The 27,239-nt window shown below is 47.9% G+C and overlaps 1 long non-coding RNA gene across 2 annotated transcripts; it reads left to right on the top strand.

Moving 5' to 3' along the window:
• Nucleotides 1-12,535: 12,535 nt before the first annotated feature.
• Nucleotides 12,536-16,749, top strand: LOC112910610 (uncharacterized). Of its 2 annotated transcripts, XR_012002395.1 has the most exons (4): nt 12,536-14,776; nt 15,243-15,370; nt 15,784-16,161; nt 16,665-16,749. It is a non-coding gene; the product is annotated as an uncharacterized lncRNA (long non-coding RNA). The 2 variants fall into 2 exon arrangements; XR_003233278.2 differs by lacking the exon at nt 16,665-16,749 and having other exon boundaries at nt 15,784-16,188.
• The last annotated feature ends 10,490 nt before the right edge of the window (nt 16,750-27,239 follow it).

Below are 27,239 nucleotides of genomic sequence, written 5' to 3'. Positions count from 1 at the left end.
TCGCTGCTCTCTGGGCTCCTGTCCATCCTCCTCTCTGCTGACCCTGCGTCCTCTGCTTGGCTGTCGTTCCGCTCCTCCCGCTGCGGCTTGCGTGTGGTTTGGCCCTACCCCCACCCGCACCCCTTGCCCGTGTTTCCCAGTGTGCCCTCGCTGCTACTTGCACTCACAAGCCGTTGGCAGATGGCTTCTTCCCTAGTTCGGGTTTCCAAGAGCGGGGAGCTGATCGGCCGTTCTCCTAGGCCGCTGAGGCCTGGCTGACGGCGGGGCCCAGATCACGGCCGGGGGCGCCCGTCCTCTCCTCTCCTGCAACGCCGCTCGCCCTTTTACAAAAAGGTGGTTCCCTCGGAAGCTGCATACGTCGGGCAGAGAACTCGGAGAATTCTGGAACAGCAACCTGTACCCTGTCTGTACCCTGTGCGCTTTAGTTTCTCTTTCCCTTTGATTTTGTGTGTCCTGAATGACAAGAACATTGTACAGAGTCATCTCATGGTTAATCTCATTCCATTTCTCTTTCTTTATAAAGGGATGAGTGACATGGTCAGAAACAGGCGACCATAATTCACTAATACCCCCTGCCGTGGGCCTCACCCCCCACCCTGGATCTATCAGAGTCCGGGCCGGTGGCTGGCAGGACGGAAAATCAATTTCCTGAACCTTCGCGGAGATGATTTACGAGCTCTGCACGGTACCAGGCATCGGAGCTCATTTAAACAACTGTAAGGATTAGGCCTCATCTTTAAGCAACTCAGTCTTATTCATTCTTGAGAGAATAATTCACAAGAAATTGTCTAGAAAAACTAATAGGGAGGTAGTGAGTGTGGTAGAAGGATAACGGGATTTGAGGCCGGATGTTGCTGTAGCCCGGACACCACCGTCCGCCACTCAGCTTGCTCCCTGGGCCTCAGCTAATGGAAGACGAGGAATTACGCCAGGTCATCTCTCAAACCCACTTAAAAGCAATGATCTGTGTTTCCGTATTTTTCTCTTAAGACAAGAAAAGGTTTTTCTGATGACTTTCCCCCTTGCCTTCCACTAGCTGGATTTAGAGTTCATGCAGTAGAGTTTCTGTTGTGTAACTAACTTTCTCAACCGATGGAAATGCCCGGGAACGGCCTTTGTTGCCACCCAGCCGCACGCTGGTGACTCCTGCCGAGCCCCGGGACGGGCGTAAGGATCACGCTCAGTGGGGGCCTCGCCCTGTGCCCTCCAGGTATTAGCGGCGTTCACCCTACTTCAGATGAGATGCATCCATCCCTCATCCCTTATCCCGCAACGTGCGGGACGTCCGGGCTTCTCCACGGGAGTCGGGTGATGGCTCCTCGTGGGCTCTTTGCCGTGTCACAGAAGACACTATTCTGGCCCTTGTTAAAACTGCAGAGACGACTTCAGTCAAGGCGACTGCAATTAGAGAGATTAAGCTAAACTCCAAATAGAGCAGAGACAGCTGGGGACTTACAGCCGACCGTCAGGAAGGGGATCAGTGGATGGAAAACGGCTGAGAGGAGGCATCAAAGGGAGGAGGATTCCTGACCCATTAATAGGATTCTTGCTACAGGCAGGTCGAGCACTCAGACATGACACGTGGGGGGCCGAGGAACTGGATCAGGTGTCGAGGGTGGAGGGATTCTCACCAGCCTGACAGGCGGGGACGCCGGCTGCAGAGGGCTGGGGGGCCTGGCTGAGCCTGGTCAAGGGGAGAGCCTTTGTCAGTGATGGCTCTGCTTCCAGCCCCCCGCTTCTGCTCAGTCAGCCCGACTGAGGACGATTTACTGTCCCGCACTGTTGTCCCTGCTCCACACCGAGTTGCCTCAGGCCACAGAAAACGCAGAGAGAGCCCTGCGTGGCTCCAATGAGGCTTTCTGGAGAAAAGATTATACGGCGGCAGCGGAAAACCCAAACATCACAAAACAAAGAGGTACAGCAGACAGGGAGTGCTGGCAGCCCGGGTATCCCCGCCGCGGCCCGTCCACAGGGTAAGCCGAGCCTCCTCGCGCCGTGGCCAGGAGGACGGAGCCCCACAGAGCGGGGCCGGTACCTCGGAGCGGGAAGGCAGGGATGGAAGTGGTGGGGAGGTGGACGTTTGGCTTCGGTGGTTCTTTCCGTTTGGGCGTTGGGCTGGTTCTTCGTGGGCAGGGATCATGACTTAGCAATCTAGGAGGGCTGGGAAGAGCGAGAACTGAGGCAAGCAATTCCAGGAGGCTCTTATTGTTTTCTATTGAAGAGCAGGTGGTTCTTACCTGGGACGTTCCTGTAACAATTCATCTATTTGCTTAGGCAAGAGACCCCGGGAACAATGAGGCCTGCCGGCGACGACAAGGAGCAGTGTGGTACCGGCAACCTGGAGTCTACACTGTGAACGGTAACCCGGGTGCGTGGCAGGTAGTGTCAGTGTTCGGTGTCCAAGCCGTGTGTCTGCACAATGGCTTTGGTCCTCAGAAAGTAAAATTACATTTCAAACCCCAGGTCCTCGGAAGGTTCCAGAGTTAATTCTGAGACTCGCACTTCGTTGCTCAATCCCGTCTTCACTCTCTTTCCTTCCTTCTTCAATCCTTCTTTCTCTTCTTTGGTCAGAAGTTACAAAACAAACTCTTCCTACTTTGTTTTTTGTAATTATTACTGAAAGCTATCAAAGCAATACATCGCATGCTTTCAAAATCATCACAGGCAATTACATTTAGTTCACTGAGAGCACCTAAATCATGCTTATATTTCCGCTTCAGGATTCTCCACCGTTAGACATAATCTAATGACTTCCAACCGTAGAAGATGAGAATTTAGCTATTCTATTCCACTTCATCCTCCACTCTCAAATATTTCCCCTCTTTGTTCATCTCTTAATTTAGTTTTTATAATAATTTTGTTAAAAAAAATAAAAATAAAAATATAATATAATAAAATAAAATAATAAAATAAAATAAAATAAAATAAAATAAAATAAAATAAAATAAAATAATTTTGTTTGATTGATATTCAGGGTCTACACTGATCAAAAGGGACACATGCACACCCTACGCTCATAGCACCATTATTTACCACTGCCACATCACGGAAGCAGCCCAAGTGTCCGTCGGCTGATCAATGGATAAACGTGCTACATTGATCCAATGGAATATTATTCAGTCATAAAAAAAGAATGAAATCTTGCCATTCGCAACAACGTGGATGGAGAGTATTATGCTAAGCGAAATAAGTCGGTCAGAAAAAGACAAAAACTATATGAATGCACTCACATGTGGAATTTAAGGAACAAAACACACAAGCAAAGGGAAAAAGAGAGAGAAATCAAGAAACAGACACTTAATTACAGAGAACAAACTGGCGGTTACCAAAGGGGAGGTGGTGGCGGGGGGAAATGGGTGAAACAGGTGATGAGGATTAAGGCTCGAGCTTGTCATGATGAGCACTGGGTGTTGTATGGGAGTGCTGAATCACTGTGTTGTAACCCAAAACCAACATCACACAGTATGGTAACAGATTCGAATTAAAATAAAAGCCTAATTTTTTTTTCCTTCGATTTATATCCAGAGTTTATATTACTGTAAGTAGGTAACTGCCATTCACGTCGTAATGTTTATTACCATTTTCTTTCTTACACTGTTTTCATTTTCCCGAAGTTAATAGATTCGATTTTTACTTACTATTTTGTGCACCTGTTATATTACTAATTTGGCTCCACACTTTCCAACAGAGAGACAGAAAGTCCTCAGTTTAATGATGTAAATCAGACAGGTCGCACAATCCCTAGCTTCCACCTCTGCTGGAAGCTTACAGCCCCAAATGGTGGCTTTGCTAGGGTTGGAGGCAGGGTGGCTGCCTATCTGGTCCACTAGGAAAAAGGGCTTGAGAGTGTGGTTGCTCCTTACACAGAGCTCCAATCTTCCTTTGTTCAGCCCCAGTATGTGCCCTGAACTACAGGGATACGCTTGTGGGGTTCTCGTGGGGAATTTCCCGGTTCCTCTCAGCCCCCTCATTCTCACCAGCGCTGCCACGCTGTTCCATGTCCTCCCCTCATAGTTCCCAGGTATCCGACTTCTTTCCATCTCCCCAGAACGTTTGGTTATCCTGTGTCTTCTGTGACTTTCAGCTCATATTCTTCTGGCCTCTGTGGTTTACATCCATTTTAAAAATATTTTATTTCTATGTTAGCAGGATTTCCAGGGAGGGGGGGAGCAAGGAAAGATGTGTACATCTGATTTACCACATTTAATTTAAAAATCCCTACTTTCCAAGGTGGAGTGACTCAGTTCTTCACAGCCCTGTCCCAAGTCCAGATAGCGCCTTTCTCTGTGTCCTGAGGACCCAACAGGAACCTTATGTGAAAGTACTTAGGGCAGCCTGGGTGGCTGAGTGGTTTAGGGCTGCCTTTGGCCCAGGGCGTGACCCTAGGGCCCCAGGATCAAGTCCCATGTCGGGCTCCCTGCATGGAGCCCTGCTTCTCCCTCTGCCTGTGTCTCTCTCTGTGTCTCTCATGAATAAATAGACAAAAATATTTTTTAAAAAAGTACTTAGCTTTATTTTTTTTTGAGTCTTTGGACTTTCAGCTGGAATAGAAACAGAAGAGTAAGAACATCTAACAACCTGTTAGCAACAGCTAGTAAGGTGGCGGCACAGCCTCTCCCCTTAAGGCACTTACTGTCTGCGGGTGACAGAGCCTGCTGGGCTGAGGTGCCAGGAATATGGTCACGTGAGGGCCTCCCATTCTGCTTAAACCCAGAGTGGAAGCTGGACGATGCATCTCACATCACTGAGGGAGCATTTGAAGTAGCACTTGTGGAAGTTGCTGAGAACCACTTCCTTGAAGGGAGCGGCTGATAGTTGACCGCCCCGAGCGAGCCTTCGGCTTGCAGCCCAAGCACACCTGCCGCCACGGCCGGGCCAGGACCATGGGGGGGGGGGGGGGGTACTGACCGCCCAGCGGGCATGGGAGTGACTTTGCAAGAGTATACAAAGGACGTTCAGTTTGACTTTTCCTGCGGGTGAGACACACACACATGCGCACACACACATGCACACAGACGGAGATGGCGGAGGGAAGGGGGGCAGGATATGCATCTTCGCCAAGTAATGAATAACCAGGATTACTTTGATAGCGGTTACACCATAACTCGGGTCTAACTGACACACGTTTCTAAGTCCTTTCTTGGCTGGCTTTCGTCTGAGCTGGAGTTTAGATTTGATCGCCCTGAACTCTTATTCTCATTCTCCCACCTATTCTCTTCAAATGAGCTCATTTTCTTGCCCTAATAGAAACGCGTGCCCTTCTCTGTCCTTTCTCTCTCTCTCGGGGTGACTAAGGGCATTAACCCGGGTTGCCGCAGATCCTTCATCCCCTCCTCTTGCCCTCCATTTCCAGGCCGCTACCAAGTCCTTCGATCCCTACCACCCGGCTTGCGTAGAAGCCATACGCTGCTCCCCACACCGGTTCGAATCCAGACCTTCATCCCACCCGCTCAGGCCTGGAGCCTCCAAGGGGCCTCCGTGTCCCCAGGCCCTGCTCTAGGCCTCACGCTGCTGTGGCTTTCTTCCTGAGACACAGATAGGATCGTGACTTCCCTTGGTTTCGGGTGTTTTAAAAGGTTTCCATGACCTGGGAAGTCAATTTGAAATTCCATAGACAAGAATTCTAGGAGCTTTTCTGGTTTGACGGTACGTTTCCAACTTGACGCGGGTGGTTTCCTCCAGTCATCCTCGGATCCCAGGCACGTCGCTCACATTTGATATGCACGTGCCCAGCACTTGCTGTTCTCCCTGTCTTGTCTGCCACTAAAATCATGTCGTCCCATCTTAAAAACTACCTTTCAAGACATCCCTTCCCCTACTAATAAATGTGGGTCCTAAGGGCTCGTGGTCCTTTGCATACCCTTCCATTCCAGCGCCTCTCACATTGCAATCTGTTTGTTAGCCTTTTCCTCCAACTAGAGCAAGGAAAAAAGGGCGTTTTACTCCCCTCTGTGTCCCTAGCATCTAGTGCAGTGCCTGAGACAGAGCGCACTCCTTTCATGTTGGCTGGATGAATAAAGGGCTTCCCGCTACAGGAGTCTTGGGGAGAAACCTAATTACTCTCCGTGCAATACGAAGTACCCGGGGAAGATTTCTCTGCTGCACACCCAACAGTGACTTCAGGACAGATGTCTAGTCTGGGATCTGGGGACACAGCCCTCATTCTGATACCTTCTATCACATTCCCTCCGAAGGAAATGGAGGGTATCACATTCGAGCGTCGCATACAGTACATGAGTCCACTTCACCGCAGGAGAGGACGCCGAGCTCTTCACATGCACGGGGATGTCAGCGGCAAGATGACTCTGACAGGTTCAAGTGTGTTCCCACAGCAGACACGGAGAGGTCCGAACCCCGCTATCTATGGGACACCACCTTATTTGGAAGTAGGGTCTTTGCAGATGCAGTCAAGTTAAGATAAGGTCATAATAAATGAGGATGGACCATAGTCCGATCCGCCTGGTGTGCTTGCCAGGGGAGGTGAGGCAGGACCACCGTCCAGGGACAGACGCAGGGACAGGCGGCCCCGACCGTGATGGCAGCGGCAACGTGAAGACGATTTCAACCTGTCCTGTTACCAGAGCTTCGGGGGGAAACTGAGGACCAGGCCCGGGAAGGTAAAGAAAGACTTCAGAGCGCTGCCAACACAGGAAGTGAACGTGAGGCGAGCGCAAGGTGCGGGTTAGTGCAGGTGCTGGTGCACACAGGACGCTCGCAGAAGCTTCTCGGGCGGTCAGCAACCTGAGCTCTGTGCATCCGTCCGCAGAAGGGCTGCCAGCCCTGGCCTCCGCCCTCTTCGGCTCCTGTCCCTGCACCCGCACCCCCACCCACACCCGCACCACCTGCACCCTGCCCTCGTACCTGCACCATTTGCACCTGCACTTGCACCTGCACTCGCACCTGCACCCACACCGTCTGCACCATCTGCACCTGCACCGTCTTCACCCACACCCGCACCATCTGCTCCTGCACCTGCATCCACACCGTCTGCACCTGCACCTGCACTCGCACCTGCACCCACACCGTCTGCACCATCTGCACCTGCACCTGCACCCGCACCATCTGCACCTGCACCTGCATCCACACCGTCTGCACCTGCACCTGCACCGTCTGCACCCACACCGTCTGCACCTGCACCATCTGCACCCCCCCACCCCTGTGCAGCAGTGCAAGCGACACAAGGTGAGACAGTCGGGGATCCAGCGGCGGCGAGCACCATTAGCCCCCTCACCATTGACACGGAGCAGCTACCAGGGAGAGGGCCCCCTGCGTCCTGGGGTCTGACCCAGGCACCACTACGAGTGTGCTCGGTGCCCCCCACAGCCTCCGGGGTCCCTCGCGCCCCCTTCCCCACACCATGGCCCCTCAGGATGACCTGCTGAAAGTCAGCATCTCCGAGTCTAAAGAACGGCTCCTTCTCTCCCTGATCCACGCAGCCCTGGGGACCAGAGCAGGACTGCCGGGCCAAGGCCACCTGTTGCGGGGCCCCTGTGGTCACTGCAAGGAAGGGCTGACCTCCCACCATTCCCTGGTCCCCTCCCCGCCCCCCCCCCACCGCTAGGCGTGTCCCCCCCCCCCCCCCCCCCCCCCCCCCCCCCCCCGCCGCTCAGGCAGTCCTCACCTCCAGGGTGGTTCCTCACCCCATTCAAGCACTCTCGAACCTGCTGCCTGGCTCTGCTGCCTTTAATTTTCCCTGCCCATCATTAAAAAAGAAAACCTAACAGTTTCCAGAATGAGTTTTATGGAAAAGAAGCCTCCTTATACCCAGCCCACCCCTACCAGCGCTCCAGATGCACCCCTCGGGGCCTTTTCTGTGACCTATTCTTTTAAAATTTCCTGCTAAAATCCTCCTTTGTTCTCTCCTTCCTCCACAGGAGATCATCTTTTGTTATTTAAAAACACCCACAGCGGAGTCTCTCCGACCTCTGCCATTCACATCCCCCCCTCACAAAATTCCCTGTATTTAATGACCACTTGAATAATTATCCATATAGAAACTAAGTGAATAAGTAATTAAGTAACTATTCATTTAGCCCCAAAATCTTGGTGCTTTCTCTCGGTAGCACAATATACCATACTTTGGGAAACCTGGTTTTCAATAATAGACATTTTTCCACCAAGGAAGAGGAAATCTATTCCTTCACGTTACAATATCATTTTGTAGATCCATTACTTTTCTAGAAAAAAAATCATAAATGTGTTAATTTTGTTCTTCATGTACACTTGCTACTGGTGTTCATTAATGCGTTTGTGGCGGTTGACAGCAAAGTTGGTGAATGAAGGAATAGATCGTAGAGAACAGGACGCTGAATCAGCAGGTTGTCATGTTATGGAACCCTTCTGAGTTCTCACTCAATACAAAATTTCCAAAAACTCAGACCCCTCAGGCACCTAATCATGTGATTAAATTATTAGCCAAGCTCTTATATGACTTCAGGGCTTTTTTGGGCTTCACTGGTATGGTTTTGAGTAAACTCTCAATGAACCAAAGATAAGGTTGAGTAATCTATAAGAGGATCATGGAGTATTTTATAGCGAATAATGATATCTTCCCTTTCATTTAGTGTCATTTACTAAAACGTGCATTTGTGTTTCAGGCTTTCAAAGTGTCTCTCTTCATGAGATCTAAAAGTTGGAAATAAACTTCTGTCATCTGTGTTTGTCTTCTTTGTGTATATAACTTTTGAGTCATAGAATGATTGTAGGAAGTTATCAGGAAGCAGCAGCTTTCAATAACTATTGCATACAGTAGGAAATTGAGTTTTTCGGGTGTCCTGTAACCTGAGCAATGATCAAACACTGAAATATCCCATTCTAGTTAGTTTGCTCTTCAGAATCCAAGTCATGTCTTTCAAAGACTTTAGTGAGTTGAGCAGGTTTTGAGGCAAAATGACTCAATTCCCCAAATTGTATCAGGTTTCCCATCACTCTCATGAGAAAGAAAAATGCAGACTCTTGGCACCAACGCCAAAGAGAGAACAATGCCCTGAATGTCTTTTCATCTGAGTGGGGAGATAACATACAGGAAGCCCTGAGTTAACATGAGTCTCTCAAGCGGCAGCCTCTCAACCTCGAGAAAGCAACTTTACTGTACTATTCGTGTCATTTAATTGTGTCCTTATTCCCTGAACACCGTCATGGTTAAATCCAAGGTCTGTAACGCTTTATGGGAGGCAGCATAATCCTATTACTTGGAATGTAATTCTAATCTGAATACAAAAAAGCAAGAGATACTCACGTGGACAGAGTAAAACAGCCATTTGCCGTTACTAAATCATAATGGTTGAAAATGTAGGGATTTTGTAAGAAGACAGAACTGAATATTAAAGAATTAAATCTAAATAACTTTGACATCAGCAAGTATTTATAGTATGTGAGCATAAAGCAGTCTAAGATATATCATAGTTTTGTGAATTGAATTGGAAAAGGCTTGATGGACTGATGGGATGAATTCCAATTTTTACCTGATGAAAATTTTAGATTTGTCAGGTGAACTGAGCAATGACTCTAGTAGAAAAGCCTGGAATGGAAAGTGCCATAGTACTCAGAAGATCCAGATTTCTGAGATCAAAGCTCTGTGTGGAATGGGTTGGTACACTAGCAGGTGGGCTCCAGGTAAACAGGAGGCATCCTCTCATACAATGTTGCGTCCATATATAGAAGTAAACATTTGCCCTTTGGTTATCATATTTATCATTGCTGTTGTAAAATACTTATTTTTATGTCAGAAATCCATGTAATATAAACAATTCTTATAACAAAATCAGGCATCGATGAAATGAGAACTGAAGACCTATAGAAATACATTAAAATCTTGGAAATGAACCAACAGATACCTGAAAAGATGCTCACCATCATGGATCATAAGGGAAATACAAATCAGAACCACAATGAGATCCCACCTCATATCTGTCAAAATGGCTAAAACCAACAAGACAAGAAACAACAGGTGTCGGTGAGGATGTGGAGAAAAGGGGAGCCCTCAACACTGTGGGTGGGAATGCAAGCTGGTGCAGCCACCGTGGAAAAGAGTAATGAAGCCACTCAAGAAGTTAAAAATAGAGCTACTCTACAATCCAGGAATTGCACTACTGGGTATTCACCCAAAGGATACAAAAGTACTAATTTGAAGGGAAAAATTCACCCCACTGTTTATAGCAGCAGCATCTACAATAACCAAATTGTAGAAATACACGCACACACACACACACACACACACACACACCTGATGGAATATTACTCAGCCATAAAAAGGAATGAAATCTTGACATTTTCAGCATGTGGATGGAGCCACAGAGTATCATGCTAAGGGAAGTAAGTCAGAGAAAGACAAATACCATATGGTCTCACTCACATGCGGAATTTAAGAAACAAAACAAATGAGCAAAGGGAAAAAAAGAGAGACGGAGGCCGACTAAGAAGCCAACACTTAACCACAGAGAACCAAGTGATGGTTTCTAGAGGGGAGCTGCATGAGGAGATGTGTTAAAGAGGTGATGGAGACTCAAGAGGCCGCTTGTCATGATGAGCACCGGCTGTTGTGGGGAAGTGTTGAATCGCCGTGTTGTATACCTGAAACTAATATTACGCCGTAGGTTAACTCACTGGAATTTAAAACCTTTCAAAAAAGAAAACAATCAAATTATGGAAATGAAAACCTTGAGAGCTGGGAAAAACTCTAGAATGAAGACATGAATATATTAGAAGATTGCATTGAGGGGTTCACTCAACATAGAACACAGAGACAAAGAAATTAAAAAAATAGAAGAGAGATGGATCAGATATTAAGACGCTCCAAAATTTGTCTGATAAGCTTTATGGGAGAAGAGGAGGACGTAGTAGAGAAGCGATAGGTGAAGAAGTGGCTAAGAATTGTCCTGCATGGAGGGAGAGTAGGCGTCAGATTAAAAGCAGCTTCTGAGTATCAAAGAAACACCAATAACACTGAATCCATTTCAGACATTTTCTAATGTAACTGCACATCCATCAAAGATAAAGAGAAAATCTTAAAGGCTATTAGAGAGAAAGACCATCTACAAAGGAACACGAATCAGGATGACGGGGACTTTCGGACGCCGTAATAGATGCCGGCAGAGAATTATATAAAAATACAAGGGAACAGTCACCTGAAAATGTCTGATGGCGTCACGCATTATACTCCCGAAGTATAACCTTCAAATATATAAAACAAAAACTGAAATTAAACACAGACAGTGAGAAATGTACTGTCTTCGTGGGATACTCATTGTAGCGCTTGTGGTGGTTTCACAAACGCGGACACAAAGAGAAGGGACACCATCAGGGTAATGATTCAAGATGTCATACCTGTGCCATTGAATATCACTCAACCATCACCTAGAAGCATGTCAGTTCCTGTTATGCCTCCACCGAAGTGAGAATATCACGATGGGGAGAGGTAGATAGGACAGGATGCCAATGTTTAAAACTAAAGTGATCCCCGTGTAGACACAAACCCCATTCGGCTCAGGGGTGCACATGTTTGTATATGATTAGAAGAGCACGAAGAACGTCATGGAAAAATGCGTATCAGCTTACTTCACTAAGGGTTGAGGGGGAGGATGGACACAGACAGCGGAAGGAATGAAAAACTCATTACATTTCAATTATTACGGCAAAAAATAACTTCAATCCAGAGTATTCGCCTAAAATTCCTCCCTAAAGGCTCCGATGCAAGAAGGAACAGAAAGGAAGAGGGGGAGCGCGGCGTGCGGTGTAAGGAGGATGTTTTGTTGTATCGATGCGAAGGGCACAGAGGGCACAGAATGTATTGACCGTGTTGTGGCCCCACGTCGCCTCGCCTTCCCGTGTACAGTGCTCACGTCTTCATTTCTTCCTCTTACGGTACTTTTGTCTTTAACATACATTTCTGATTAGAAAAACATTACTTTCTGTTGTAAGTTGGCCAAGAAACAAGGAGAGTCATTAAATGATTCCTGTCCATTGTGGACTGTCTTGTTTTTGAAAAAAAAAATGCAAATGATAAAAACCACACATCTTTGATGAGAAGCCAAAATATCCTTCTCGGGTCCCTGAGAACGGAGGCTAAGAGTAGAGTCACTGAGCGCGGAGAAGTCCGCTGTGGAATTCGCGGGAGAAGGAAGAGGAGATGGGGATTGGTGGCTGGGGATCTGCAGTCAGGAAGGTTCCAGTAAGAGCTGTCGCGTTTGCGGGAGCCTGGTAAGGAAGCGAAGCATAAAACAGGGATGGGAAAAGCCTGATGGAGGAGGGAAGGGTCATGGGAATGACAGAATCGGTTCTGAAGCAACAGCCCGCAGCCGCCAAGCGGAGCCGGGCCTGCAAGTGTCTGCGGGGGCCTGGGCCTGGGGGGCAGAGGCACATCACCGGGGGGGGGGGGGGGGGGGGGGGGCAGCCAGGGCTGGGGCGCGGGTGTGAGCGCTTTCCTAGGAGCTTCCATAATCCCCGTGAAATCAGAAGCAAGGTCACCGGCTACAACGGAGGAGAGGAGGGAGGGCTGGAAATTTAAGGTGACTTCAAGGGGAAAAAAAAAAGCAACTGGAAGAAAGAAAAGGTCAGAGGAGAAAGCAGGAAGGCACTCAACCAGCAGATATTTATAAGTGAAGCTACTTTAGTTCAAAAGGAAATCGAGCCGTAATTATTTACGATTATCAAAGGCCCAGAAGAGCGAGGGGAGCATAAGGCCGAGGCGCTCCACCGATTTGCAACGTGGGGAGTTAACACCCGAGGGAGTGGAAGAGACCCTCCTCCCTCACGTCCTCGTCCTCATCCTCGCTGGTCTCTGAGCCGCTTCTGGCCTGGAGGGTGCTCCAAGCGGCAGGTTCTGCAAAGGCTGTAGCCCAGCGGTGGAGCGCGGGGCGGGCTGGGCTGCTCAAGTTTCCTAGGTGTGTGTTATTTATTTATTTATTTATTTATTTATTTATTGGATTTTATTTTATTATTTATTCATGAGAGAGAGAGGCAGAGACCCAGGCCGAGGGAGAAGCAGGCTCCATGCGGGGGCCCCACGCGGGACTCGATCCCGGGACCCCGGGGTCATGGCATGTGCCCTCTAACGTAACTGCCCTGCGAGCGGCCGCGTGGCACACAGAGAAGCGCCGCCCTGCCCGGTTCAGCAGCTCTGGTGTGAGGCCCGGTGCAGGCTGGAGCTCCGTCCCTGGGAGCACGTACCTTGGCAGGAGCGTGTGTGGTCACAGGCCAGGGAGCCCAGGGTTGCGTCACTGTGCCCGCGTGAATGCACCTGAGCACAGAGGGACGTGCTGTCATCCCGAGGGAGCATGAATGCGGCCACACTAAATACGAAGATCTAGCGAAGTGCCTTCCACCTGCGTCTCAGAAACCAGTTCAACTTGGACCCGAACGTCGGGGTAAGTCCAGAGCTCTGTGCCACCAGCCCCTGGTAACTGTTTAAATTCGAGTTTAAGGAAGGATAGAGAAGGTGACAACTGTGTTCCTCGGTTGCAACGGCCCCGTTTCCATGAGTGGCCAGAAGCTACCACAGCGAACAGCCGAGCTGGAGCCCACGTCATTGACGCAGAAGGTCCTGTGGCCGGTGCTGGCCCCGAGCGGGCACCCAGCTCGTCCGCCGGCGCTCAGGGTGGCTCGGCCTGGGAGCATGAGGACTCGGAGCCCTGGCACGGCCTTGGGGCCCCCGGAGCTGAGCCCCGCTGGCCGGGAGCTTTCCTGGGGTGGGCCCGGCAGGTGCCGCATCGGCCCGGGCCTTGGAGGAGCACGGCGCCCCTTGGGCCTCAGATGGCAGGACGGGCCCGGGGAGGCTTTTGGAAAACTCTAGAGCGCCGGGAAAAAATAAAATAGTCCATTTGGCCGCGCCACGGCCCTGTGGCTGGTCTGGAGTGTCCCAGGGTGCGGGCCAAGCCTGGCGTCTGTGGCCTGGTGGCCCCGGAGCAGCCCCGAGGAGCTGCTGCCAGGGAGCCGGTGCAGGCCGAGGCTGGGAGGGAGCCGTGGGGTACCCCCCACCCCAACCCCCACCCCGGCTCCCACAGGCCCACCCCTCTGGGCGCTTCCCGAGCGCCCCCCCCCAGTTGCTCCTAAACTCGGCCCCTTAATCCCGCTACCACCGCACGCGCTTGCCCCTAGTTAGACACTGGCTGACCTTCCCCCCCCCCGGAGGTCCTGTCTCCGGTCTCTTTTGTCCGCTGCAGTTTTTTCCCTTTTCTTTAGCATCATTTCCAGGTGCTCTCGGGAGGGAGATGAATGTCCCCGGTCACTCTGTCATCTTTAAACCCCTTTCATGGTGAGAAGCAGCCACGGTGCCCGGGAGGAGCCCGCATGCAGAGAAGGAGCTAAAGCAAGGCTTCCTGTGTGCCCGCGGTTGTCGCGAGCCAAGTGGCAAAGGTCGGGATGCTCTGGAAAGCCCATCCGAGCAAAAGCTGACCCTCCAGGGAGGCTGGAGGGGCCCGGCCTGCAGGTGTCCCGGCGGCCGCGCTCCCACTCCCCACCTCAGCGACAGGGAAGTGCGAGCCCATTGCGTTGCTCGTTTCCCTATTTGGGTGGTTTTCACTTTGTTTTTTACTTTTGGATTGATTTCAGGTCTTTGCTGTTAGACATTTTTTTGTTTGTCTACTTAACAAATATTTAATAACCAACCAGGAGGTTCAAAGTATTATGTCGTGTCCTAAAACACAACGATGAAGACCCAAATCTTGCTTCAGAAGATGTTTCGGTCTTTTCAAGAACAAAGCGATCTGTATGGGAAAAAATACAAAGGGAGAAACAGTTTTGAGAGGGACGGGCAGGCGGGAGAGAAGACGAAGAGGAGGTAGGTGGGGCAGCAGTTACTTGATTCAAGAGGAAATATTTGGAAGGAGGCAGCCTCTTGGTGCCAAACTGGAACGCTGGCGTTTCCAGATGCCTCTTTAAAATCCCAGGATTTTAGCAGGATTAATACCGGAGAGACTCACCCAGGCCGAAGGGCGGGGCCGTCTGTCTGGCGAAGGTCTCCCGCTGAAACACGCAATTTCACTCTACCCTTGAACTATAATCTACCATCTTTTATGGCCCTCAGTTTTCTCATTTAAAATGTCTAAGGTTGTTTCAAGTCCTAAAATTTTAGCATTTGAACCCAAATTCTGGCTTCCGGACAGCCTTCCCATCGTCTTCCTCTTTATACCACATCCTGTCCCCAAACCGATGAATTATTTTACTTTCACCCCGACTTGGAATTCTACATTACTTATTTCAGTCTCCACCCTAAACATATTTCTTCTTCCCAATTTATTTTCAAGGTTGAAGGAAAGTTCAAGTGAAACCTAGCAACACATAAACCTAGAAAAAGAGAAAGAAGGACATAATTTCTTTTTTGGTGTAGAAGACGTTATTTGCAGCTGAAAGCGTACCAAGCGCTCCTAAATCCGTGAGTACAGTTATATTAATTATATTTTCAAGGATGCCCTGAAATGGGATTTCTCTGACCTAAATGAATCATCCATAATAATAGCCCTTCCAAGCTGAGAAAGCCCAGGTTTTTTGATACTATAATGTACTGCAGAGTCATCATCCCTCTATCATATAATTTGGACAACAAACTCTAATTTTGTATTCCTCCATAATTAAAAAGGATGTCTTAAAATTGGATGACCTTTGGAAATGGTTGGGAATTCTTTGGGTTTTTTTTTTTTTTTTTTTGGTTCTCTATTAGAATAATCCAAGGTTATATACCTCCTTCCATCCCACCCCCCAAAAAACTCTAATGATACTAATATAAAACTCTGAAAAGATAGTGCCACCTAACAGTGCTTCGCCCCTTTTTCTCATTTTGACGCACAGGAAAAATGATCATATTTTCACGGCATACAGAGGTGAGCAAGCTTCGGAGACTCATCAGCCAGAGGCAACACATCTGGTGCGGGTAGCAGCCCCGCAGGCGGTGGGACCAGTATTACAGCATCGAGATTCAGTGCCAAGGCACCCCGCGGGGAAGCTTTGGGGTGCAGCCTGGGCTGTGGTGGAAGACTTGCCTAAAATTCCTCCCACTCCTCTTCCAAATAGCCCACCAACCCTCTACCCCAACCTCACTCTCCGAAAAACAATTTTGCTCAAGGTGGGCTAAGCATGTGTGATCTCACGTTTACGGTGGTTTAATGATTTTGGAAAATCACAAAGAAAACCTCAGATGAAAACAGAATCTTACTATTTCACATTAAGGTAAGATTATTGTGGGCAGCCCAGGGGGGGCGGGGCTCAGTGGTTTAGGGCCACCTTCAGCCCAGGGCATGATCCTGGAGACCCGGGATCGAGTCCCACGTCGGGCTCCCTGCATGGATCCTGCTTCTCCCTCTGCCTGTGTCTCTGCCTCTCTCTCTCCCTCTCCTCTTCTGTGTATTTTCATGAATGAATGAATGAATAAATAAATAAACAAACAAACAAATAAATAAATAAATAAATAAATAAAATCTTAAAAAAAAATATTGCATTACACATAGTTTCATAGGTAGGCCTACCCTGGGGAAAAGTCAATAAAATCGTTGACCTTCGTAATCTGTGTTTAGTAGTGACCACATGACCCACTAGAGGTACGTGCTCTTCCTCCTTCACACGACTTGAGCTTGCATCTTTAATCAGAAAGCCCAGCAGGGCATTAAGAATTTTTTAAATTTATTTTCTATTTATTTTTTTTTTTTAAAGATTCTATTTATTCATTCATTCAGAGAGCGAAGAGAGAGGCAGAGACACAGGCAGAGGGAGAAGCAGGCTCCATGCAGGGAGCCCGACGGGGGACTCGATCCCGGGTCTCCAGGATCACACCCTGGGCTGAAGGCGGCGCTAAACCACTGCGCCACCGGGGCTGCCCAGAATTTTTTTTTAAAAGTGTTTCTGCAGTTACCTAAGGGATTAATAAAATCCTTTAAATTTTCTCTTTATTGCCTTTATGGACGTCGGTGTGTAAAAGATGCCGCAGAGATCATTAAATTAGATGTTGGTGGTTGCTGTTGCACAGCATTACCCCCAAATCAGTCCCATTTCATAGAACAAGAGGAGGGACAGCAAAGGGAGAGTGAGGGACAGAAGGAGAGTCTCGGCAGGGATCTTTGCTCCTTTTTCAGAAATTAGTTTTGTAATAAGGCAAGACCTATATACTCCTCGTGAGATCTCTGGAGCATAAGTAAAGAAACGCCCGTGTCACTTTCTCAGGTGACTTATTCTGGTTCGGGGACAGAACACAGAGATTAGAAGGCTACAAGGTCCCGAGGCCTGGAGAGCGACTGGGCACCAAACGTCTTCCTCGCACAGGAGGCCCGGACGTGGGCATGTCCTGGTCGCCTACAGGAGGGGACAAAGCAGGCCGCGTGGGGGGCCCCCGGCGGGCACGAGGCGACTGTTCGGAAGCTAAACCTCCCCCCTGTTAATTTGCGGCCGGGTCCCCACCTGTGTCCCACGCCGCAGTCGCCCGGGAGCATTAGGGTCCCGAACACCCAGGCCTTGGCTCACGCGAGGTCACTGGCCGTGTTTGGCGAGGCTGGGCCCAACCACATGTCCGTAGTTTGGGGTTTTTAGGAGATCGCTGGTAACGTCAGATGCAGTGCGGCTGGGGCCCGGGGCGGCGCTCAGCGTGGAGGTGGCGGCCGAGCTGCCGTGGTGCAGCCGCAGCCGTGGCCGGGCCTGCCGGGGTCCCCTGCACGCCGCTGCCCGTGCCTGTTGGCGCCGAGCGGTGCACACAGGCCTGGGCAGCCGCGCCGGGTCCGGCCCAGTGCGCCGAGGCCGAGCGACATCGGCCATCGGCTGCTGGCTGGACACTGCCACGCAGGCCGGCGGGAGGCTCGGGCCCAACACTGGCCCTGGGACCCACCGACCCCCCACTGCTCACCCCGTGTGCCCCGCGTGTTACAGGCGCAGCCCCTCACTGTAGAGCCTTCTGTTCCTGCGACCTTTCACACTAGGTGGGAAGCGAGGAGGATCCCACAACTAACCCAGGCCTGCGCCTTCACGATAGAGTTGGGGAAAAGGAGACCCCCCAGCCACCCCCCCATTGCCTTATTCTCCCAGCAAAGCAGCTGCGGTCCTGGGGCGTCCCACTCCGGCCCGACCCTCGGGGACCACCGGGCAGACGCTCTCATTGAACACGGCTCCTCCAAAATGCAGCCGCTAAAACTGGTTTGTGTGGGTAGGGGTTGTGTCGGGTCCCCCTGCGTAGGCCAGTTAGGCTCTGGAAGCAGGTAGTGTCTCTTTCCTGAGTCTGCGTTTAGCATCTCGAAAGCCAGAAACGCGTCTACTGTCCTTTTCATTCCCACGTATCCCCCCTCCGGCTGCAAAAGAAAATCTCGTCCACCATCGGCTGAAAATCTCCCATCATCTCCGATTCTCCATCCCCACTGCTCTAGGCAAAAGCCCGTGGCCCCCAAATCTTTTGAAATTGTATATCCCTCCACCCGAAGCCCATCTGTCCCGACGCCAAACCCTCCCCTCTGGTGTTGGCTGCAGTGAACAAAAACTGCTCTAAGGGAGCTGGCCCGAGCGGCGTCCAGGCCCCGGGCAGGCCTACTTATTCATAGGAAGGTGGACCTGGGAGCTCAGCTGGAATTGGAATAGTTGGGATGGTGAAGACATAAAATTATCTGCATGATTAAGGTTTTTTTTTCTCCCCAATTTTCCCTTGGAAGTCGGGGGAGGAAAAGGATTAGGAATCCTGGAACTGGGAAAGAAACTTCAGAAAAAAGATTTAAATGGAAAGTGAGAACGGGCTGGTGGGAAAGCACAAGCCAGACTATCCTTCTGGCGAGGGCGTCTGTGGACCTCAAATTAAAATGGGCTTGGGATCTGTCTCTGCCAGAGACCACGGAGCCCCCTGCCCCACCACCAGCCTGTGTCTGGTTGGAGAACCTCCTTTTTCTACCCTGTTTCATAACAAAATACACCAAATTCGAAATTATCTGGGTTAGTTACAACACGGAGGGAAAACTGCATCTCTAAATTACTAAGATCATTAGGAGGAAGGACGCTCCCTAACAGGGCTGTCCTGAGCTGGGAACTGAGGGCATTGCAGGAAAGAAGAGCCGCCACCGTCCTCGGCAGGAGTGCGGTAGGCCCTGCACCCGGGGAGGAAGGCCCCTGCCGGCGACCCCCACCTGCAGTGGGACCGGACCAAAGACCCCCAGGGCCACACCTCGCCCCTGGCCCCCCCGGGCCTGTGAGGGAAGCCGCCCCCTCCAAGGAGGAGCCAGGCCAGCGCTGCAGCGCCGGTGCCATCAGGCGTCTCCGCCGAGGCCTTTCTCTCTCCTGGGTTCTCCTGTTCTTCAGAGACACGGGCTGTGGGGAAGAGTAAGCAACCAAGCCCAGTTTTCCCCCTGGATTCTTTTTTTTTTTTTTTTAAATTTTATTTATTTATTCATGAGAAACCCAGAGAGAGAGAGGTAGAGACACAGGCAGAGGGAGAAGCAGGCTCCATGCAGGGAGCCCGACGTGGGACTCGATCCCGGGACCCCGGGGTCACACCCTGAGCCAAAGGCAGACATCCCACGGCTGAGCCACCCAGGCCTCCCTCCCCCTAGATTCTTAAATAGTCGTGGAACTACTTGTCTAACAAAGAAAGTGAATTGCAGCCTTAATGGAGTTTTAAAAATTACTTATTGTCTTGGTTGCAAACAAAATATAAGCAACATGAAGACAGAGATTTCTATCTTTATCGTTCAGTGCTTAATGCCCAGCACCTAGGAAATGTGTAGATGACAGATGGTGCTGAAATCTATTTACTAAATGGAGTAAATGACCGTTGGTATGGCCCTATTGGCCTTAAGCCCTAGGTGGATAGCTGGTTTATAAAACAGCCCGGGGTCGGGGGTGCCTTAGTGGGTGCCCTAGTGGGTGCAGGAGGAAGAACAGTGCACTCATGTGGCATGATGTGGGGCAAAGGTGACAACTGCAGGACTCCAGAGCAGAAGCAGGGACTACCTACGGATTTAGGCAGCACAGAAACTATGAATAATAAGAGATCAGAAAGACGCGGAAACATGGGGGAGGAGGAAGGGCACTTTCTTCCCCAAAGCACACAAGACGGCCGGGGCCCACACCAAGGATCTGGGTGAAGGGCAGGGTGACCTGAAAAAGCAGGGTAATTTAGGAACCATTGAATGAATAAACTGTAAAACCATTTTTTTTTTTTTAATTATGGACAAATTTTCCTTCAGTTTAGACCTTTATTTCAACCGGGAATTTGGAACAAGAGACCAAACATCAATTGCCACTTATCAGGTGAAGGCCCAAGAGTTAAATTTCACTCTGTCCCATTGTTCTTAAAACTGAATCAACAGCATGAAGACACCATGAGTTAATGAAAATGAGGTGAGTGTGTCTTGCCAAGGTTCTGTCTCCATGAAACATCCTCACATCTTCCTGAATCTCTCTGGTCCAGACTCTCTCCAGCCCTTGATCGAGCAGAGGTAATTTCAAACTTGTCTTCAACCCTTTGGGTTTGAAACCAAAACCAAAGGCAACCAAAGTAAAAATAACAAGTAAAATAAAAATATACACCGAACTAAAAAGCTGCCGTACATCAAAGAAAATTGTTAACAAAATGAAAAGGCAACCTATGGAAGGAGAGAAGATATCTGCGTATCGAATATAAAAGTAGTTAATATCAAAAAGATGCACGGAATTCATACAACTCAATAGCAAAAAAGCCCAAATTACCCGATTAAAAATGGGCAAAGGACTTGGACAGACATTTTTCCAACAAACATATATAAATGGGGGATCCCTGGGTGGTGCAGCGGTTTGGCGCCTGCCTTTGGCCCAGGGCGCTATCCTGGAGACTGGGATCGAATCCCACATCGGGCTCCCGGTGCATGGAGCCTGCTTCTCCCTCTGCCTGTGTCTCTGCCTCTCTCTCTCTCTCTCTCTCTCTGTGACTATCATAAATAAATAAAAATTAAAAAAATTCAAACATATATAAATGGCAAACAGGTGCATGAAACGTATTCAACATCACTAATTATTTGGGTAATGGGAATCAAATCCACAATAAGGAATCCCCTCACAACTGTTAGGATGGCTATTACCCAAAAGACAAGAGGTAACTAACGTTGGCAAGGATGTAGAAAAACAGGAATCCTGCGGTAGAAATGTTAACTGGTTTGGCCACTAGGAGAAACAGTTTGGAGATTCCTCAAGAAATTAAAATTAGAACTAATAACTTACGGTAAAAATCCAAAGGACGCAAAGCCTTTATCTCAAGAAATATCTGTATTCTCGTGTTTATAGCAGCATTCACGACAGCCAGGGTATGGAAACACCCCAAGTGTCTATCGACGAAGGAGTGAATAAAGAAAATACTCATGTGTATCGACCATGGAGGATTACTCAGCCTTAAAAAAAGAAAGAAACACTATTATTTGCAACAAAGTGGATAAACCTGGGGGAGCATTGTGCTAAGTGAGCCAGAGAGAGAAAAAGAAATGCGCTTACTCGTTTCACTCAGATGTGAAATCTTTAAAAAGGAGAAAATAATAATCAAACTCCTAGGAAAAAAGAGCAGAAAAATGGTTGCCGGGGACTGGAATGGGGGAACTAGGGAGAGGTTGGTAAAAGAATATGCACTTCCTGTTATGGGATGAACAGTGTGTGAGAACTGATGTACACCGTGGCGACCCAGCTGATAGCACTGTATCGTACGATTGAAATTCACTAAGAGAAAAAAAAAAAAAAAGAAATTCACTAAGAGAGTAGAACTTAAATGTTCTCACTGAAAAAAAGAAATAAATATGTGACGAGATGGAAGTGTTACTAACTTTGATGGAAAAATCCTTTCATAATACGTGTATATATCAAGTCATCACATTGTACACTTTTACAAATATTTATTTCTTTATTTGAGAGAGAGAGAGAGAGAGAATCTCAAGCAGACTCCATGTTGAACGTGGAGACTGATGCAGGGCTCGATCTCACGACTCTGAGATCACCAACTGAACCGAAACCCAGAGTCAGACGCTTCACTCCTGGCATCACCCAGGCACCCCATGCTGTACACTTTAAGTATCATGATTTTTATCAAATATCTTACGATTTTTATAGCTCATCAAAGCCGGGTAGGGGGAAGATCTGAGCAAGATTGTAATATATCCATGTAGTGAAAAAATACATATTCCTATGGGTAGCGAGGCCATTGTCCTATTGCCACTAACATAGTCCAGGCTGAGGACTGGCATTCCCACGTGGACGTTCCAGAGCTCGTTCCAAGTTTCTGCTCTCCAGTCACTGCGAGAACTGCACTTCTCTAGTCTCCCTTTTCTTGCATTTTTTTTATTGTGATAAAACACACATAACATAATATTTACCATCTCAACTATGTTTAAGGGTGTGGTTGAGTGGTATGAAGCATGTGCACGTGGTTGTGCAACCATCACCTCTGCTTATCTCCAGAACTCTTATCATCTTTCAAGACTAAATAACACCCGTTAAACACTAACTCCCCATTGCTCCTTCCCACCCCCCTTGGCAGCCACCGTTCTATGTTGTGAGTTTGACCACCTCAAGCACCTGCGAGTATTTTTTTTTTTTTGCAATTGGCTTATTCCACCTAGCGTCGTGTCTCCAAGGCGAATCTGTGTTGTAGCATGAGTTAGAATCTCATTCCCTTCTAAGACTGAGTAATATGTCCTTGCGCGCACACTTATCACATTCTGCCCCATCTATCCAATCTGTCGATGAAACGTAGGTTGCTTCCACATTTTAGTTTTTGTGAATGCTGCTAGGAGCATGGATGTACAAGTACCTCTTTGAGATCTTGCTTCACTTCTCTTGGGTGCATATGTAGAAATGGATCGCTAGACCACATGGTAAGTCTATTTCTAATTTTTTGAGAACTGCTACTCTGTTTTCCACGTTCCCACCAAACAGTGCGTGAGGGTTTCAATTTCTCCACATCCTCGTCAATACTTTTTATTTTCTGTTTATTTTTTTTATTTTTTAATTTTTTTTAATTTTCTGTTTTTGATTTTGTTTTTGGTTTTTGGATAGTAGCAGCCATCCCAATGCATGGGAGGTGGTATCGCATTGTAGTTTTGGTTTGCATTTTCTTAATGACTAGTGATGTTGAGCATCTTTCACATGGTTATTGGCCATTTGATACTTTTTATAAAAAATGTCTGTTCTGGGTGGCCTGGGTGGCTCAGCGGTTTGGCGCCTGCCTTCGGCCCAGAGTGTAATCCTGGAGACCCAGGATCGAGTCCCATGTCGGGCTCCCTGCATGGAGCCTGCTTCTCTCTCTCTGCCTCTCTCTGCCTGTGTCTGTGCCTCTCTCTCTGTGTCTCTCATGAATAAAAAAAAATTAAAAATGTCTGTTCAAGTTCTTTGCCAATTTTGGATTGTACTGTTTGCTTTTTGTTGTTGATTTTTAGGAGCTCTGAATATATTCTGGATATTAATTCCTTATCACATATGTAATTTGCGAACCTTTTCTTCCATTCTATAGGTTGCCTTTTTTACTCGTTGGCAATGTCGTTTGATGCACAAAATTTTTAAATTTGTGTGAAGTCCAATCTGTCTACTTTTTCTTGTGTTGCCTCTGCCTTCAATGCCATATCACAGAAGTCGTTGCTAAATCCAATGCCATGGAACTTTGCCTTATAATTTCTTCTAATAGTTTTAAGTATTAGGTCTTATGTTTAGGTTCTTTTAATATATTTTTGAGTTAATTTTTAAATTATTTTAGAGATGAGGAGAGAGAGAGAGAGAGATGGAGGAGGGCAGAGGGAGAGGGAGAGAGAATTTTAAGCAGGTTCCATGCCCAGCATGGAGTCTGACTCAGGGCTTGATCTCAACCCTGAAATCATGACTTGAGCTGAAATCAAGAGTCAGACACTTAACTGACAGCCACCCAGGTGCCCCTTGAGTTAAGTTTTATTTTTTTTATTTTTTATTTTTTAAAAAAAATTTTTTATTTATTTATTTATCATAGTCACACAGAGAGAGAGAGAGGCAGAGAGAGACACAGGCAGAGGGAGAAGCAGGCTCCATGCCCCGGGAGCCCGACATGGGATTCAATCCCGGATCTCCAGGATGGTGCCCTGGGCCAAAGGCAGGCGCTAAACCGCTGCGCCACCCAGGGATCCCGAGTTAAGTTTTAATATGACATTTAAATTAACATTTCCCAGCACCATTTTTTGAAAAGACTATTCTTTCTCCCACTGAATGGTCTTGGCACCCTTGTCGGAATCATTGGATGATACATGTAGGGGTTTAGCTCTGTACTTTCTGTTCTGTTGTGTTGGCCTATATGTCTGTCTTTATGCCAGAATTCCACTGCTTCAATCCTACGCTTTGTAGTCAGGTTTGAAATCAGGGAATGTAAGAAGAGCTTTGCTCTTCTTCAGGGTTGTTTTGGCTACTTAGAGTCTCTTGCAATTCCATGTGAATTTTTACATCAGCTTATCAGGTTCTGCAAAAGAATGTGCTTAATACTAAAGTTAAATGTGTCAACAACCCAATGTAGAATCACCTTAGATCTTTCAATCCAGTGCACTCAACACTATGAATAAAGAGCTAGAGAAGCTGTATGACTTTCCAGAGTTAGGAAACGAGAGGTGCCTGGCTCAGTCTGTGAAGCGTGTGACTCTTGATCTCAGGGTGGTAAGTTTGAGCCTCATGTTAGGTGTAGAGATTACTTAAAAATAAAACCTTTAAAAAACAGAACAGAATGAAACAAAGCCATAAAATGAGTTGGTTGTAGACCCAGGACTGGAACCTAGTCATCCAATCTCCCAACACTCCCCACCCGGCCAATAGAACATTCTTTCTACATCCTACTCTTCTGAGAGAAGACCGTAGCACCCGCACTAGAAAAAGGGGGGAAAAAGCAAAACAAAACAAAACAAAAACACCAAACGCCTTGTTGACGGCATTCTGTGATTAGAACTACTTAGCTGACTTTTTCCTACCCTGAACTCTCCAAATTTTCCAGTAGTAATAAAAACTACTTTTAAGCATTTACTAGACAAACGTGCTAAGTAATTTATATTCTATATTATTATGGATTCTTGGGTTACAAGCAATAGACAATGACATGGCCAACTTAAGCAAGAGTGTCGTTCTCTTTACAGAATCAAAGGAAAAATTGAACAATCAAGTTTTAGAAAGAGCTGGTAACAGAATGGCTCCCCAGATCTCCGTGGCAACACCTCTCAGAGAATGCACACATCTCAATTTGTCTCCACTTAGGATTCAGAGGTCTGCATAGAGATTCTGATTACCTTGCCTTGAGCCTCTGCCTGTACTTGATGCTGCGGTGTGGGGCCCTGTGACCAACAGCCCTCTAAAAATTTTATTTTTTTTTATTTATTCATGATAGACATAGAGACACAGAGAGAGGCAGAGACCGAGGCAGAGGGAGAAGCAGGCTCCACGCAGGGAGCCCAACACGGGACCTGATCCCGGGTCTCCAGGATTGCGCCCCGGGCCAAAGGCAGGCGCCAAACTGCTGAGCCACCCGGGGGTCCCCCCAACAGCCTTCTAGAGTCACAGATAGTAGTGGCGAAGCAGGGCCTCAAAAGATGAGATGCTGCATGACCACAGACACAAGTTCCCCATTATAGATATTTTATCTCATCGAACCCTGACAACACTATGAGGCAAGTAGTATTATTCCCATTTTACTAAGGAGGAGCTTGAGGGTCAAGGAAGTTAATGACTTGCCCAAGTTCACACACAGAGAGAAAGTGGCACTTGCATGTCTAGTATTTCTCTTAGCTCAGCCCTGAGGCCCTGTCTCTTTTCTAAGTACTGTCTCTCCGACATCTGTGTTTCTTTCTCTGGGTAGACTGTTCTCCACCCTGTTGCTGAGTTAAGGTAAGTTGTAATAGGCTCCTCTTGGTAGGAAAAGTCACTTGCTGATTTGGTTCTGGATTCAAAATGGAATGCACAGCTATGATGCTGTATTTCTAAAACGACTAAGTCCTCCTTTGCCGCAGGATTATTATTTAACGCCTTCACATCCGCTGTGGCGTGGGCACAATAATATGCAATGCGTCTGTTTTGCGTGTGCTCAGTTCTGTTGCTGGTTGTGTTCTTATCTATCACTTCCACAGGAGGTGGTAAAATTTGATAGAGATAAAATTCTGTACTTTTATAAATGCAGGGTGATTGTTAACAGCTCCCATGGGACAAAAATAAACAGTGTAGGTTGGGGGAAAATATAGATCTGCCCACAGCTTTGCAAGAAATGTTCTTACTGCTTCTTCATAAATGATGATAATAACCAGCTCCTAATCGATTGGATTTAATAGCAAAAAAAAAATTATCTGGCAAAAAGCAAGACACAAAAACTCTTTCCTATAAGAAGTTTCTTGCCTCATATTTTAACTGCATAGCTTTTTTTTTTTTTTTAAGATTTTATTTATTTATTCATGAGAGACACAGAGAGAGAGAGAGAGAGAGAGAGAGAGAGAGGCAGAGACCCAGGCAGAGGGAGAAGCAGGCTCCATGCAGGGAGCCTGACGTGGGACTTAATCCCCCATCTCCAGGGTCATGCCCTGGGCTGAAGGTAGCGCTAAACCGCTGAGCCCCCCCAGGGCTGCCCAACTGCATAGTTTTTTAATTGTTTATTTTGACTTGTATAAAAAGTGATTAGACGACCTCCTTAAATGGATGCTAAGGTGTTTTTATTTTTTTAACCTCTAGTTATTTGGTATAGTTAATGGAGACTCTTCCACAGCATAAATGAAAATCAAAGTTTTCATAAATCACTTTTTTTTTTTAAGATTTTATTTATTCTGAGATACAGAGAAAGGGAGGGAGGGAGAGGGACAGGCAGAGAGAGAAGCAGGCTCCATGCAGGGAGCCCGATGTGGGACTCAATCCCGGGTCTCCAGGATCACGCCCTGGGCCAAGGCGGCACTAAACCGCTGAGCCATCCGGGCTGCCCCATAAATCACTTTTTAAAAAAGATTTTATTTATTCAAGAGAGTGCATGTGCAAGGGAGCTCAAGGCGGGGCAAGGAGGAGGGTCGGAGGAAGGAAAGGAGAGGAAGGGGGGAGGAAGGGAGCAGGGCGCCTGGTGCAGGGCTCATCCCAGGAGCCCGGCATCATGACCTGAGCTGAAGGCAGATGCTTAACCCAATGAGCCCCCCAGGTGCCCCTCATAAACCACTTTTATCCAGTATCAAGAATGCAACTAGCAGTAACATGAGAATAAAATTATTCAGGTCATAACTCTTGTTATTATTATTATTATCTGTGATGGTTACTTGTAATGTCCACTTGGCCAGGCCATAGTACTAGATAGTTGCTCAAATGTT

The sequence above is a fragment of the Vulpes vulpes genome, chromosome 7 (genome assembly GCF_048418805.1).
Source record: "Vulpes vulpes isolate BD-2025 chromosome 7, VulVul3, whole genome shotgun sequence".
Classification (NCBI taxonomy): domain Eukaryota; kingdom Metazoa; phylum Chordata; class Mammalia; order Carnivora; family Canidae; genus Vulpes; species Vulpes vulpes.
The sequence above is the reverse complement of the archived record's forward strand: the minus strand, read 5'-3'. Positions and strand labels throughout refer to the sequence as shown.